Source organism: Nelumbo nucifera, chromosome 1 (assembly GCF_055504915.1).
Source record: "Nelumbo nucifera cultivar China Antique chromosome 1, China Antique-T2T, whole genome shotgun sequence".
NCBI lineage: Eukaryota > Viridiplantae > Streptophyta > Magnoliopsida > Proteales > Nelumbonaceae > Nelumbo > Nelumbo nucifera.
In genome coordinates, this window is record NC_142649.1 from 156,542,438 (window position 1) to 156,559,088 (window position 16,651).

At 36.1% G+C, this 16,651-nt stretch overlaps 1 pseudogene across 1 annotated transcript; it reads right to left on the reverse strand.

Annotated features, from left to right (window-relative positions):
- Positions 1-9,271: 9,271 nt before the first annotated feature.
- On the reverse strand, positions 9,272-12,091 carry LOC148804031 (protein FAR1-RELATED SEQUENCE 5-like; annotated as a pseudogene). The gene is made up of 3 exons (XR_016082951.1): positions 11,997-12,091; positions 9,539-11,051; positions 9,272-9,435 (listed from the first exon to the last, which is right to left on the reverse strand). The product of XR_016082951.1 is annotated as a protein FAR1-RELATED SEQUENCE 5-like (transcript).
- Positions 12,092-16,651: the final 4,560 nt, after the last annotated feature.

Consider the following 16,651-nt stretch of genomic DNA (forward strand, 5'->3'; position numbering starts at 1 on the left):
TAATCTTTAGACTATGAGTATTTAATAAAGACACAAACATACAAATTAACAAGGCCACAAATAAGTCCCATGTTATACTACCACGTGGACAAATAGGTAACCTACACCTAGCCAAGCCGAGGACGACCCTATGGGTGTAGATGGATCGGACAATCCTTCGTTCGATTTAAGTCACCCCTATTCAATTCGAATGGATGGAATAATATATACGTATATGCATGTATGTATGTATGTATGTATGTATTAATATATTTGATGGAGATAATTGAAAAATTACTTATACTTTTGTTTGTTTTTCTTTATATAAACTTATATGATTTTTTTTTTATTTTAACAATTTATTAGATTTTTCATAATTTGAAATGGATCGAGTCAAATTTAGATATCCGACATTCTTAACATATTCAGATTAAGATCATTGTTTGTGAGATCTGGTCAATACTCCGAGTCATATTGCATTTGATTTGAATATACCCTAATTCGAATCTGATCCAATCCGCTTAGATCCCTACGATGACTGCCATGTAGCACGAACCTATATGAATTAAGGAACTGTGATGTAGGGCACTTCCATACAGTTGAAAGGCTAACGTTGGTGCACATCGTAACCTCTAAACAAGGGACCTCCTTACCATATTCTCCGTGAAACATACAACACATACTTTATAATGGATTGGGCAATGATTGCGGAAGAGGATCACAATGACACTCTTCAACACCTATACAATGGCACAACATCCAATGTAAGATTCTCTTCATGTTTTTTTGAAATAAACAGAAATGTACTACATACAACGGGGGTAATACGTCCCCAAAAGTTAGTAGAAAGAGATTCTCTTCACATTCTATGTACCTTAAAACCCTCTAAATCTTCTTATTCACTTAAGCTATTCAACTCGTATGGCTAAGACCAACTCATCCTAGCTAGGTAGGCCTAGTTGATCACTATACCCTCTTACTGAATTGAATGTCGAGGTGCTCTTTCTCAAGGAACCACATGAGGCCTCTAACTTATATATGCACAGGTCATTTGACCAACTCAACTTGTCCAATTCATTACTTATCTGATTGCTTGTCCACCTCAACTTGGATAGCATCCAAAACCATCATCCATAGTAGAAACAACATAAATATAGTGTACATGGACATATATGTTTAAATTGGATTATGTCATCATCAAATGGGCATAGATTTATATTTGATCCAATTATAAATGGGGTGAGTTTGGATCACCCTTAGGGGATCTAATTCAAATTAATATTCAAGCAGTCATATACCATTTGCAACCCTATTAGCCCATACTACAACCCTAGCTCAACTGTGGACCAAGGTCCAGTAATTATGGGCACAACATTGATATGAAACACATTAAAGTAGTTTTAGAAGTTATTGGGAATTAAAACATGAATCAGATGTAGGAAATAATTTCAGGTGTCATTTATCCAACCTAGCAATAACCCTGGAAATTCAAATAAGATAAAAGATACATTTTATAGAAGGATATCGGATTTAAAGTCAAGTAAACAGAATGGGTTTGATTTATAATACAATAAAAAAAAAGTTGCAACTAGCCAATTGGTATCATAAAAAGTGGTAATAAACCAAGAGGTATTTATCAAAACTCACAAGGGGTTTTGATTGGTGAGAGTTCTTTTGATATTATGTCGTATATTTTTCCTAATAAAATAGATAATAAAATATACGCAATTTGTGTTCTTAAGTTTTAGAGTAATATAATACTACATTTGTTGAAATTCCTTCACAAATGAGAACGATATATATATGTAATCTAAACATAGCAAGAAGGCATCGGCAATTCCTTCACAACAATTCCATGGGGATGAACACGTCTATTGTAGCCACACATGGAGAACATCTCATCCTCTACATAGTATTATGCAAGGGGAGATGTTCCCAATTCATGGGGGGTGGTGTATTGTGGGTAGGCGTGGGCAAGAGATCTGGAATCAAATATTGCCACCGTGTGACAATAAGGTTAATTGACAAAACTAGAAGACAAGTGGTATCAGTGTAATTTGGGTGTTTGGCTTAGAGAATTTACACAACATTGGAAATGAGGCCATTCAAAATTTCACAAATGCTCAACCCAAGACTACCTAGATTGTAGATATGATGGATGAAGGGTTGGTTAGTCTAATTATTGTAACAAGATGGTAAATCTAGTGTGATTTCATTCGTTGATCAAGCCATACTCATGCAAGTCATTTGTATGAAACATTGGCATGTTCACTCATTATTGATCATATAGTGAGATTCACATGTACACTTGTTCACATGCCGGGTTTGGGCCGGGCTTTGCCTTTACATTAATAGAATATTTTAGGTTCAAGCCCGATCCCGAACCCAGCCAAAAGTTTGGGAAAAAATAGTTTTTTTCTTTTTTATTCAATTAAAAAAGTATTTTATTTAGATCAAAAGACCTTAAAACCCAAAAATAATAATGAAAAATCTCACTATTAATTGAAAAAAATAGAAGAAGAATAATAAAGAAAAAATATTATATAAAATATATTTTTATTATACAATACATTATCAAGTCGGGCTTAGACTTGGGCCAAGCTTTTTTGAGAAAGCTTGAGCCTAATGGGCCTGAAATTCTCTCCAAGCCCAACTTAGGTCGGGCTAGGCCAGGTCGACCCATCAAGCTACCTGGCCCATGAACAGGTCTATTCGCACGCCTGTGTTCATAGTATATCTCATCATGTCCCATCACTTCTCATGCATAGGTGTCCTTTGGAAATCACTAATTGTCTACATTTAGTGGCCTCTATTGCCCAATAACTCCCCATGTGATACAGTATTCAATTTAATTAAATGACAATCATTAAAAAAGAAAAAACTCATAGTCCAGTCTAAAATATTATAGCTAGTAAAAAGATTCAAAAAAAGTGTAAAAGAAAACAACAAAATAATCCATCAACAAACTACAAACCAATATATTAATGAAGAAGTTATTGACCTTGAACAGGAGAGGAACTTTGTGAAGTCTCTACAAATGGTGCAAACCATAAGATTCCAACAAAGGAGGACGCCCGAACACTATAGTAATACCTACATTAGATTATAGAGCAAGTGGGTTGCCAAGGTCAACATATCTCAATCCATGGCAACCAAATTGAAGTCTTCCATACATGGAAAGTGTCTTTTCCTATCTTCCATTTCAATATCCTTGGGTTTGTTCCATACATGGAGCAATCTTAATGGAGAAGGAAGTTGTAAGGGACAAACATAAATATTTGATGGTTGGAGAGCTATTGGAAGATAAGGGAATTAGGTCAAAGAAAAAAATTACAACATTTTGGATGAAAATGGAATTCAAGCAATCAACTACATCATAAGGTGTTATCGAGCAAAAAAAAGAATATACAACATAAGAATGAAAGATTTTTAGTAAAAGGCAACCTATATATACCATGCTACAATATGGATGCAAACGAATTGGATCGGATTTGGATCCAATCGGATCTGATAAGACTCTATTCGAATTCGAATACTATCGGTAAGTTGGATGTTCGGATCTGATATGATTTGACTTGTTTTATTTAAAATTTAATAAATTATTAAAAGAAAAATAAAATATACTAATTTAAATAAAGTAAAAAAAATACAATGGTTTTTTAATTATTTTATATCCGTATGATGGATTCCAATTATCACTTTGGATCATTTTTAGATTCTATTATTGACTTTGTTGTGAGTTGAACTTTATGAGATTGATTTATAATAAATAAGTTTAATTAAATAATTCTAAATAAAATACAATCAATTGATAGTGACTCGATTGGTAAATTTTCTACTTCTCTTGCTAGTTGTAACAAAAACTTGAGATCAAATGCTTTGACAATAGGATTAGGGGTGATTGCCCCCCTTCCAAACTATCACTAGGGTTGGAGGGATTATAGGGATGGATTGGAACCGGATCTAGTAGGCACAACAAAGAAAGTATGCTCTGCCTTTTATCTTTTTTAAGGGTAGGCTGGGGGGAGTTAAAATCAGCCCCTTACAAGATTGCCCCCACAATATCCCACAGTACATCCCGGTCGTGTATTGGGAACATCTCCCAATGATAATATTAGAAATGATGATGTCATTATCAGGAGATGTTCTCAATACATGGCGGGGATGTGATGTGGGACGTTTGTGGGGGGCTGATTTGATCTTGGCTGGGGGTATTTTTAAGGGACAGGTGTCAAAAAATTTTCAAAATACTCTTTGAACATGCTTACAATGCTATGCCTACTTGATATGGACTAGAATAGACTACCCCCACTAGATGAAAAATATGGGGAATACAACATCCACTTTTGCTTAGTGTGCAACTTGGGTTGGCCTTGATTAGCTTTTACATTCCTTAGGGTTGGGCCTTTAACATGAAAGCTCAACCTAGCCCAATCCAAGTTCTTCTTATTCTTCTTTCGTCTCTTTGGGCTACACAATGGTGGGGTATACCACCCCTTAACCTATTCCAAGTCGAGAACAGATTCAATAATGTTTTCAAAACCGGATTGGACCAAAAAAATCGGGAACCCGTTTTACCCCAAAACCACTATTTGGCAAAAAACTATTGATTTGGTCAGTGAATCATTGACCTGAGTGGTCAAACCATTCGACCTGGGAATGGTTGTTGGCAGTTTTTTGGGTTCTTTTAAAATTTATATTTTTTATTGTCAATGCGGGCCATCCATTTGGACCAGACAGTCAAACCATTTGACCTAGGAATCGGACCCATAACAGTTCCCTGTCTGGTCAATTTTTAAAAACCTTGAGATTCAATCTTTACAACATGGTTTTCAAAACCGGACTGAACCAGACGGTTGGACCGAAAAAAGCTAGATCCAATCAGGTGACTGGTCCCGTTTTTCCCCAAAACTGGATTTTCACCAAAAATAGTTGATTTTGGTTAGCAAACTGCTGAATCGGGCAGTTAATCATTCGAACAGTTTTGACCATTTTTTATTTTGTTTATTTTTTGTTCAGTTCAAATAGTTGGATCGTTCGACCCGGTAACCAGACCCCTAACCGGTTCGGTCTCTAGGTCGGTTTTAAAAACCATGACAAAACCGTGCTCACACCATTTCCAGTCTTTTAGAGCTATGCATAGAAAATATATTTCTACTTGTATGTTTTTCATTTCTTTTTTTTCACGGAAAGATATTCCCGATGCAAGGGAATGTGCAAACGGTGTGAACACAGTATTGTGAGGACCAAATCCTATTGGGATATGCTCATTACAAATGGGCACCTCACAGGGGCTCGCATTCTGTACACCTGTGGGTGCACTGGACGAGTGCACCCGCGAATAGCGTCGTGACACGTCGACTGGGGTAATGTTAACGTTCAAACGCACGTCAACACGGTCTGCTTTGATTCTCGGGGAAATGAACCGGTTCGCATAAACATGAACTGGTCGAGTGTTCAATCAAATCCCCCCTTTTTTCTCCAATTCCTTTTAACTATGTGCATAGTTCCTTCACCCCTTTCCCTTTCTCTCCACCGAACCCTGCCCCATACAAAACCCCTGTCCATCAGCGGCGATAGAGCGCCAACGGCGAACCGACAACGATAGAGCTCTGGTGGCGAACCGACAGCAACAGAGCTCCAACGATGACATATCATTCTTCGCTTCTTCTTCTTCTTTGTTTTCTCCAGTGTAGCTCCTATCTAAACAACGAGCAGGCAAAACCGAATGTCTTTAGAATCCTTATTATCTTATAAGTAAAGTCTGCTCCAGAGTTTTTAAAATAAATAAAATATAACCTTCGCCTTGTTTTTAATTTGATCCCTCACTCGTCCGGAGATTCGTCTCGTGGACATGGATCTATCTTTCTATTTTTCTCTCTTAATATTTCAGAAAAAAAGAACCACACACATACAGAGTAATACATGCAGACGAACACATAAACTAGAACATAACAAATTGATAACTTTCCATTGTGTCAATATATCCACTTATTTTGTGTTATTTTCAAGAGAGAAGAACAGTAAAGCGTTTCATGTTCTAACAATAGAATCTGCTCGGCCCCACTTCACCAAAACCTTCTTCTTTCTTCCTTTTCTTTTCGACTTACATTTTCAGGGAAGATTAGTTTCATCATTGTTTTCCAACCGAAGTTTATTCACAAATCTAAAATCTCACTGTCGATAAGAGAAAATGACAAAGGTAAAGAGAAGCAGAGGGAATATAAACAGAAAACCTGAGAGATTGATTTTTATGCTTGCTATTTATTGGCTAGAGGAGAACAATGTCGGTAAGTAATTCAATTGTGTGCACAATGTTCTTTTCTTATATCAATCTCTTATGACTTTGAGAAAACTAGATCCAGCAACCCCTGTAGAATAAGATTTTTCAAGCATCTTGGACGAATTACGAGCTGACTATATTGCTTGTGTCTCATCATCAAAAATACTCAAAGCATGAACATATTCTCCATTCTGAAAGAAAGTGGATTAGATTTTGAAGTAAAAAAATAAAGCCATATGCATGCAGGGGTTGTAGTAGTTGAATATAATAAGGAAAAGAGAACATACAACTCTCTGAAATAGTTGAATATAATAAGGAAAATTAAACCATATGCATACAATTCTCTAAAGTAGTCAGCTTCTTCAGCCACCTGTTCCACTTTTCTATATGTCTCTATCTGTATGATTTTCTTTAAATAAAAAATGTATATAAATAAGAGAATTTAGTCATAGGATTTATTTTTATGTCTTTATGTCTCTATTTGATAGGAAAATTCTTACAACTTTATGCAAATTCCCCATTTTTTTTTCTGCCAGCAAGAAGGTACGAGTTTTCAGTCCACGTGTGATCATCCATCGTATAAAGACTTGAAATATAGTCCAATGTTTTGTGATTATGGAAGGAGTTGCATAATTCGAGTATCAAAAACACCTCAAAATCGGGACAAGTTGTTTTACACATTTCTTGTAAAAGTTGCAAGTGAAATAACACATTTTCATATTCTATGTATGTTAATAATGACAATTGAAGGATTTTATGACTAGTATGTTGTGTCTATCTAGGCAAACAAATCAGATGGTAAGCAAAGTGATTATTTTGCGTGGGCAGTTCCTGAAGGGCTTGATTATGATGGCATTTCAAACATGCATAATCAAGATCTAGAAAGCCGAATTGATGAGCTTTGACAAATCAACGGCTAATATGGATGGTTGCCTGAAGATACTCTGGAATCATTGATATCTTCCCACCAAATACATACTGATGGGATGAAGATGACACATTTTTTAATTATTGTTTTTATGATTGGGTTTATTTTAGTGTATATGCAAAGGAATTAATCCCAACATTACCTACAACCCTTACTCATGAACCATTAATGGCATATGTGAAACAATTTTTAGTTTTTGATTTTGAGCACTAATGTGGATAGACACCAGCAAAATATTTAGTTGTTTATACTTTGGTCATACTAATGTTGTTTTACACGACAGGGAACTAAAAATGAGTACAGATCAGCTGGCCACAAGCCCACAATACATTGCTAGCCACATGAGCATGTTTGACAAATAGCCTAAACTAATCATTGTATGGCCCATGATTTAAAAGACTAACACAAAGCTTGACCCAAAAGCCTTTTTCACACATACTGATACAGGCCCGAGTTTGTTACTTGGGCAAAGTTTGTGAAAATTTATTGATTTGGTCAGCTTTAGAAAAAAATAATAAAAAAATGAAGGGCTAATATCATTTGGGAAATACAAAGCTGGTGTCATTTGAAACTTGAATGCATAGCTAAATAGAAAATAGGAGGGTCCTTTACCTGGTGGATAGCAGAAATCAGCTACACAATCCCTACATATAGTAAAAATAAGGAAGCAAATTCCCAAATTCACCCGATTAAAAAACCTTTTTTTTGTGCTAGCAATTACAGATTATGTGCCAAATCCTAATTCACTGAATTCTACTTCATGAGAAGTGGAGTTGAATTCAATTTACTCTAAGTTCCTAAGATTAATTAGGATTGAACAGCTCTTCTACAAAATGTAATTAAGTCGGAGTTGGTCCAAGTTACAATTTTTACAGGACATTTCATAAAATGGCAATAAAACTTTTTGTTTTTCTTTTTTGGTAGACATTGTAATTCAAAGTTAGGATAAAAGTGTTGTGGATATAGACATCGATCATGTATTTGTCCAACCAGGAATCTCCTTTTCAAATAGTTTATCTAAGCTGTCACATGAGCCTTAATTTCTAGCTTTGAAACTTGCAGCCACATAACAAGGAATTGTTGTTATTGTTCTTGTTTGGACTTTGGAATGAATGTGTGCTTGCTTCCCTACAGTTCTTCTAGTGGTCTTACTGTTCATGATTTCCAATTTTCAAAGCTTTATTTTATAATGACGTAGAAAAATAACTAATCAAACAAAACTTTATACAAAGAACTTAAAGTCTCCATGTTTAATTTGTCATAGTATAGGTTGCATGTATTTTCCACTAGTATTTATTAGTGGAAGCTCTTGCTTTTGTAATAGTGATACAAATACAGTGTTTTCTGCTTGATCGAACCAGATGGTTCATGGTTCCGAACCAATAAGTTCTTGTTTCAGTGTTTTCTACACCAGATCAATAGCAAGTTAGCAACTTGCCATGCTAGCTTGTTTTTAAAGCCCCTAATAGGCTTGTAAGAATGCCATTATGTGACCATGCATTCATCTATAACAGTTTGATTTTTTCTTAGAAATCAATAAACCATGAAGATTGGTCCTCATATCTCCACCTTTTCAATATTGGCTTGATTTTAGTAAAATCTCTAGGCACAATAGTATCAATAGATCTAAAACTATTCAAACTTTCAAATTGACTTAATATGTCAACTTGTCAAGACATTGACAACCAACATTCACTTCTTGTTTCTTCACTACAAGAACAAGACACTTGCAATGATGAACACAATAGCTACTCACGCTCCCAAGAAAGCCTTGTTTGAACAAACATTCCAAACAATAATTGTCACTTGACTGAATATTTCAAAGAAGAAAATGAACTAAATCCATTTTAGACTTTGTTGCAAGACTAAGACACAAATTCTCACAAATTATAATAACCTTTCACAAATTCTCCAGAATGGTCTTATTGCCTATCTTGAGACGTTGGTTGGTATCCTCCAAAACACTTGTTTTGTGAATCTATAACATTTTCCTACAACAAATAAGAAAAATGTTGAATCATTTAAAAAAAACTTATTTTATCTTCACAACTTTTATATTTAACTTCATACATACCTGGCTTGTTTGTTGTTGAAATGTGCCTTAAGCATGTAGGAAGTCCATCATGTTGATAGGGTTTTGGGATGCAAACTGATTAAGATCTACGGTATCTGCCAATCTAATGGTGTCATATGGTTGACATGTTCTATCTAACTGAAGCATGCTTGGACCAACACCATGTGATTCCTATCATATGAGAAATGACATATACATAAATAAATAAACTATAACCAAAAAATATATATTAGTAAAAATAGCTACAAAATGCACAAATGAGTTAGGATAATACCGAAGTAAGATGTACCAAAGGTTGGATTTCAACTGTCGAAGTAGCTGGATTTTGTGGTTGGAGTCGGGATTCTTTTTTACCTTTCTTTTTTTTCCTCAAACGGCTACTTTATTATGCCACCACGACTAGTCGTACCACTATTGGACTTCTTTGCAAATCCCGACACCTTGCGTGTGAGATCATGAACTGGTACTGCAATATGAATTCTGTTAGTGTATCCTTCCTTTTGTGAATTAACAACGTCACCTAGTTGACAAGATCCTTGTTGACTGCCATATTGTAGATATGCATCCAAGTCATCTTCGACATTAAGAGAATGAGCAGTCTGTGCATTAGCTGAAACATCTGCTTTTATTATTTTATCAACTCCATTACGAATCTTTTCGAACACCTTCAATGCAAACTGATAAGCTTTTTCATTTTCTGCCGCTCGGTTAGATATGTCTCGTGAAACCCTCACCAGTTTAGTTGCCTTCATAGTATGTCCATGGTTAGGATCAAGATTAATTGCACAACCATGATAGTCTATTGCAATCTCATCTTTTGCCTCTCTTGTCCATTGTTTTAATATGTACTGAGATGGAATATGCATTACCCTATTTTTATAAAGCATCCTCAATGCATGAGAACAAAGCAGCCCCGTAAACTCAAAATTTCTACAACTACATGAAACTAATAAATCCAATGGTGAAAATAATACATCATGCAAACCATAACAGATTGTTGTTTATAAAGCAAACCATAGAGTTGTGGTACCCCTTCTCAAATTCTTTGAAAATTGTGGGGGTATTAACCATAACAGATTGTTCAAGAATTGGTAACCGTATGCTCAAATGGGGTTTGCTCTGAATCATCTTAAAATCCATCTCTAATTCCTTTTGGCGTCTATCTCTCACAACCCTTTCAAAGTGTTCTATGAATCAAGATATATTTAGTGATGATTTCAAATAACCCCTCAATAAACTATTCATTATTTCACTCATTTGAGTGCTCTTCATGTTACCAGTAAAGTAGGATCTCCCATAAACCAATGCCCACTTTTATTTTAGCTCAAATAATCTTTTCAACCATGTATTTTCTTTCAAACCATATTGATAAAGCATTTCTTCCCATGCCTTTAGAAATTCATCATCTTCTTCGTAGTCATATATTAAATTGCTGATATCTTTCTCGAATGTCTTGGAAACACAAAATGCATTGGACAAGTGTTTAACTTCATTCTGATAAATGTGCCAAATACAAAGGCGATAATTAACCTCTGGAAAAACATGTTGAATGATTAACCTCTGGGAAAACTGTTATTGGTATTTTGCCACCCATTGCATTCAAGAATGCTTAAAAAACCCACTTAAATGATTCAATTGTCTCATCGTATATTAATGCAACACCAAATATTACTGTTTTCCTATGATGGTTAATACAAACAAATGGTGCAAATGGTCGATGATCCCGATTGGTTTTGAAGGTGGTATCAAAGCATATTACATCACCAAAAAAATGATAATAGTTAGTCCTTTGAATATTCTCTTTTCATTAATTAAGTCTTTTGGATACCATTTGAGTATCCAAAAGAAAACAAAAACTTGAGGCACCAAATTATGCAGCAACAACTGCTAACGATAGAGTTGACCATAGTTGATGCAATCCCTTGTCTTCAAACTATGCACATTTTGCATCCCGAAAATTGATGAAAAACATGCACCCTCCAACCACCTTAAACCAGAACCACACTCTCAAAAGAAATAACCCTCCTCTTGCCTCTGTTCTCTTTCATACAAAATGGGGATAACATCATTTTACTTCTCAGAAACAAACATGACAAAGCCAAACCTAAAGCAAAAATAAACGAAAATTTGCATTCAACACCTATATTTGCACTCTCATGCATTTACTCCAATGCCAGTGAAAATTTGCATTGCAAACAAACGAAGCTTAATTAACACTAAAGATCATTCAAAAAGTTAGCCACTGTACAAGGGACCTAAACTCAAAAAGTGAGAGAATTGTAAGGACTACAATCATTCATCTGAATGAGGAAATTCTTATAAATCCTTCACCATGCAACTCAGAAATGTTGACCTCAAAGATGCTAATTGTTTGCCTGGTTCCTTGGTAATATTGACACAACTTAATGCATGAAAGTAACACAAAATAAGTGGATATATTGACACAACGGAAAGTTATCAATCTGTTATGTTCCAGTTTTTGTGTTCGTCTGCATGTATGACTCTGTATGTGTGTGGTTCTTTTTTTTTTCTGAAATACTAAGAGAGAAAAACAGAAATATAGATCCACGCCCACGAGACGAATCTCCGAACGAGTGAGGGATTAAATTAAAAACAAGGTGGAGGTTATATTTTATTTATTTTTAAAAACTCTAGAGCAAATTTTACTTATGAGATAATAAGGATTCTAAAGAAATTCGGTTTTACCTGCTTGTCATTTAGATAGGAGCTACACTGGAGAAGACGAAGAAGAAGAATAAGAAAGAGCCGAAGAAGAAGCGAAGGATGATATGTCACTGTCAGTTCGCCGCCAAAGATCTATCGCCATTGGTTTGCCACCGACGCTCTTTTGTCGCCGATGGACAAGGGTTTTTGTATGGGGTAGGATCTGGTGGAGAGAAAGGGGTGAAGGAACTATGCACATAGTCGAAGGAACTGGGAAAAAAGGGGGTTTTGATTGAACACTCGATTGGTTCGTGTTTATGCGAATCGATTCATTTTTTCGAGAATCAAAACAGATTGCATTAACATGCATTTAAACGTTAATGTTACCCCAGTCGACGTGTCGAGACGCCATTCACGGGTGCAATCGCCCAGTACACCCACGGGTATATAGAACGCAAGCCCGCCTCACAGGCACATCCACCATTGAGAACATCTCCCGTAAATAATAACTAATAAGTATGGGAAATGTTCTCAATGCACGATAGGATGTGCGTGTGAATCGCAAGGTGTGAGGAACAAATCCGGTCTCATTTCTTCCATGTTTCTCCTACAAACCTACAAACGGCTAGAGTAATTACCAACTAGCCGGTTGATTCATCCTCATTTATGTTGCAAATTCGCATATCAATGAACTTAATTCGGGGGTGTAATAAGGAGAACCAAGCTCATCTAAACACATCACTTCTGATTGCAGCTGGAGTAAGCCCCCGTGTATCAAATCCATTATTACCGTTCTTTAAATATCAAATTACTTTTGTACCCCCGTTCATATATATTTTTACCATGATTTACCATTTACCAAACGCCTCCTTAATTAAGATCAGATAATGGATAATTCATCGGTTTGGTGGTGCGACTTGTCTGTTACATATTGAATTGGTATTAACACAGTGTGAAAAGAAAACGATGCTGTTTGAACGGTTAAGATGAACAAGAAATGCTAACTCTTCCTCTAAATATGGTATTACCAATACACCGAATCATTTCACCGCATAGGGGATAAAAGGCGAGGGCAGTTGCTAGGGTTTCGGCGAGGGAGTTGAGTTCGAAGACATCGTCGCTCAGACAACCTTTACCGCCAAGGGGCGACCTATAGAGAACACAACTGCAAAAAAGACTATGGCAAGTCCGTTTCCAACCCTCTCTTCCAGAAACCCCAACTCTAGACTTAGTTCGTCGTCTTTTAATCATAGATCTTGTTAACTCTGTTTTATTTTTCAATTAATTGTTTAGTAATTGAAACAGGGCAAAGGCACGGCAAGTTTTGGGAAGAGAAGGAACAAGACTCATACGCTGTGTCAGCGTTGTGGTCGACGCAGCTATCACCTCCAGAAGAGCTGTTGCGCTGCTTGTGGATTTCCCGCCGCTCGTCTGCGCAAATGTATGCAATCCAGTCTTAGTTTCTGATGCATTTTTTTTCTTATTTAATTTATTTGAATCAGTGTTGTTTCTTTATTTGACGCCTGGCACACAAACCAAAATGTCCCTCTTACAGGTGCTTCTTTAAAGTTTCTACGGATAATACCCCCCGCATCCCGCATTTAAATGGACAAGGAAAGTGAACTAACACCCACTTTATCAGAAATTCTATTTGAACATTGTAAACATGATATCAAACCACCAGAAGAAAACATGTTTTTGGAGGTTCAAACCAGAAATTTAATGGCTCGTTTTTGGTTTCAGTTATAGAAACAAGAAATACATTTCATAGCTAAGTTCATTCTTTTACTGTGTTTTTGTTTCAAGAACCAATGTCTTTTCAAACCAGGTGTGAAATCGTTTATAGAACTGATAAGAAAATCACGCTTGAGAGCACCCCTTATCTGTTTATTTGATTTGGGATTTACGTAGATGATGCCTTTGAGTCCAGGGAGTGTCTGCATGTGGTGTGATTGCTCGGGGTGGGGTAATATGGAGCTGTAACTGGGTTGTTTTTGTACTTTCTTATCTACATGAGTACATGACTTCTACCATTGGCCAAGTGAAAGAATTTGGTAGCTGTGATTATCTAATTGAATTGATAATATGGCATATGATATGCCCAAGATTGACCCAATTAATTCCAACCTGGCATGTGGTGAATTATCAATTTAAGCAACATGAGTCATCATTGTTGATGTTTCTAGATTCTTATATTGGTCGTTGATACTACAGTAGAGTTGCCAAGGGGTAAGTTGATTGCATTGAGTATCGACTGCTTTGATGATATAAAATTTTGGGTGAGGGCATTTTTTTGGTAGAAAAGACTTACATCAAAGATAACAAACCAGAAAAGAAAACACACAAAGCAACATAATGGAGAAAATTAAGGGGGTGGGAGGATCTCCTATCCTCAGCACGAGCATGATCAGAACTCAGAACTGGAACAAGCCACTTGGGCCTGGGGGGGGGGTGAACCAATCACCAACAGCGCCTTTTGAAGCCAAGAGATGTGCAGCCCCATTAGCTTGCCATCCTGCAAAACTGAAACCTGGGATAGATATCAGCAATACCATAATTATCATACAGCAAAGGCCACACCAGAGGAGAACAATCAAAGGATCTTTTGTTCAAACCATTAACAAAGAGAGAGGGAGTCACAAGGTGATGAGGCTTTTTGGGGGAGCATGCCATTTGAGTGGTGATATTGTAAACTGAATAGATTTCACTGGAGAATATATTTGATGTAGTTGTAGTTGTCTAGATCCTTTATTTTGGCTTCTTATTTTCAGATTGAAGCTAGTTGGGACCTGCACTTGGAATTATTGCTATATAAAATGGATACCCACTTTTTCTTTCATTATCAAATTGGCAACTACAGAATACTATAATTTATATAAAATAAAAATTACGATAGAGAGTAAGTAAAAGAGAAAAGAAAAGGTGTGTAGCTGTTGCTGTATTTAATGTAAAAAAAAGAGTAGAAAGGGCAAAAGAAAAAAAAAATCTCTTTGTACTGTACAAGTTTCCTTACCTTTCCCCATCTTTTCTTTCAAACCAAACACAGCCTTGGTTTCTCTTGTTGTGAAGGTTACAAAACTGGGGTATCTTATTTTTATTTTTAAATTGGTAACATATCATGTTGCAAACTTGGCTATTGGGGTTCTATTTTCTAATTAGCTTGAGAAATGAGATAATTGGAGTGTGAAGTCCCTAAGAAGAAAGACGACTGGCACAGGAAGGATGAGGTATCTTTGTCATGTGTGTCTCAAAGATTCAGAAGCAACTTCAGAGAATGTATGATCTGATTATCTCCCATTGTCACAAGAAATGATCATCTTATGGTTCATGTTTATTCTACCTTTTTTATTTTTGGTTTGCTGTGCTTGTATTTTAAAGATCGTTCACGCATCTATATAGGAACTGAAGCAACTCCAAGGAAGAAAGGTGCTGCAGCAGCCAGTTGATCATTGGCAGAGGAGCCAGTACAATTTGACACGGGTTATTTTGTGGAATATTCCGTTTTCATGAGGACCTCTTTTTCATCTTTTATTGTCCTCAAGTGGTTACACTCAGTTGTTAATAATGTATAAGTTGCAGCTTTTTATAATGTGATACATTGATTCAGTAGACTTATGGGCAGACCCAAGGTTGTAATTGACTCAGTTCAGCTTTGCCTAGGAACTAGGAAACTTATGGTTTGGAGGGTGTTCTGTAGTGTGGGTGATAAATTGGTGGGTGTGGACTGGTCTAGTTCACACCACACCTTGTGGCAGGGACCAATCCATACCACACCACAATCCACAACTGTTCTGAATTGTGGACTGTACCAGTCCACACGCATAGTGGCATTTTGTATGCGTGGTGTGGGTGGGTCCATACCACACTTTTTGATTCAATGTATCTCATATACATTTTATGAATGATATATACAATTAATCATAAATAGTTAATTTTTGCATTTTATGTGATAAATATATTGAAAAATGCATCAATGAATTATTAACCAATAAATATTATTTTTTATAAAAATAATAGTAAAATAATTTAAAAAGTTAAAAATATTATTTTATTGATAAAAACATTAAAATTAAGTAAAATAATTAACATTTTATTGACAAGAATATTAAAATAATGTTATTTTAAGCTCATTTTAGAACCATTGTTTAGAAAAATGGCAATAGGATCTCATTCTGTAATCTTTTTAACTAATGGGTTTGAACCATTCAAACCAAATTATCATACTATTGAAGTTTAACCATACAAAAAAACAGTAATCTACTTGTTTTTGGAGTATACTGTGTAACTAATGACAATAAGATCTTAGTTGCTAACAACTGAGAAAATTCAACATACCGGCGGTGGAGAGCTATAGTAGAGGAGAGATGCGGCATAGGAGAGCTGCGATAGAGGAGAGCTGTAGCGGAGGAGTGCTTAAGTGGTGGAGAGCTTTGTTGGAGGAGAGCTTCGGGGGAGGAGAGAGGTAGAGATCTTCAGCTGCCGGTGGCGACTTCCAATGGTAAAATGATAAACAGAGTAGGGTTTTGGGGGAGTGTGAGGCATGGGATCAAACTTAAATCGTGGAACAAAACAAACCACGTGAAATTGTCATGGTTGAGAAATTGGGGTGCGGACAGGGCTGGTCTATGATATAGTGTGGACTGGTCCTGTTCATGACCAGTCGAACACCGTGTTTGTCCCGTGGCATAGACTGAAATGGTCCATCCACGAGATTTACACGGTG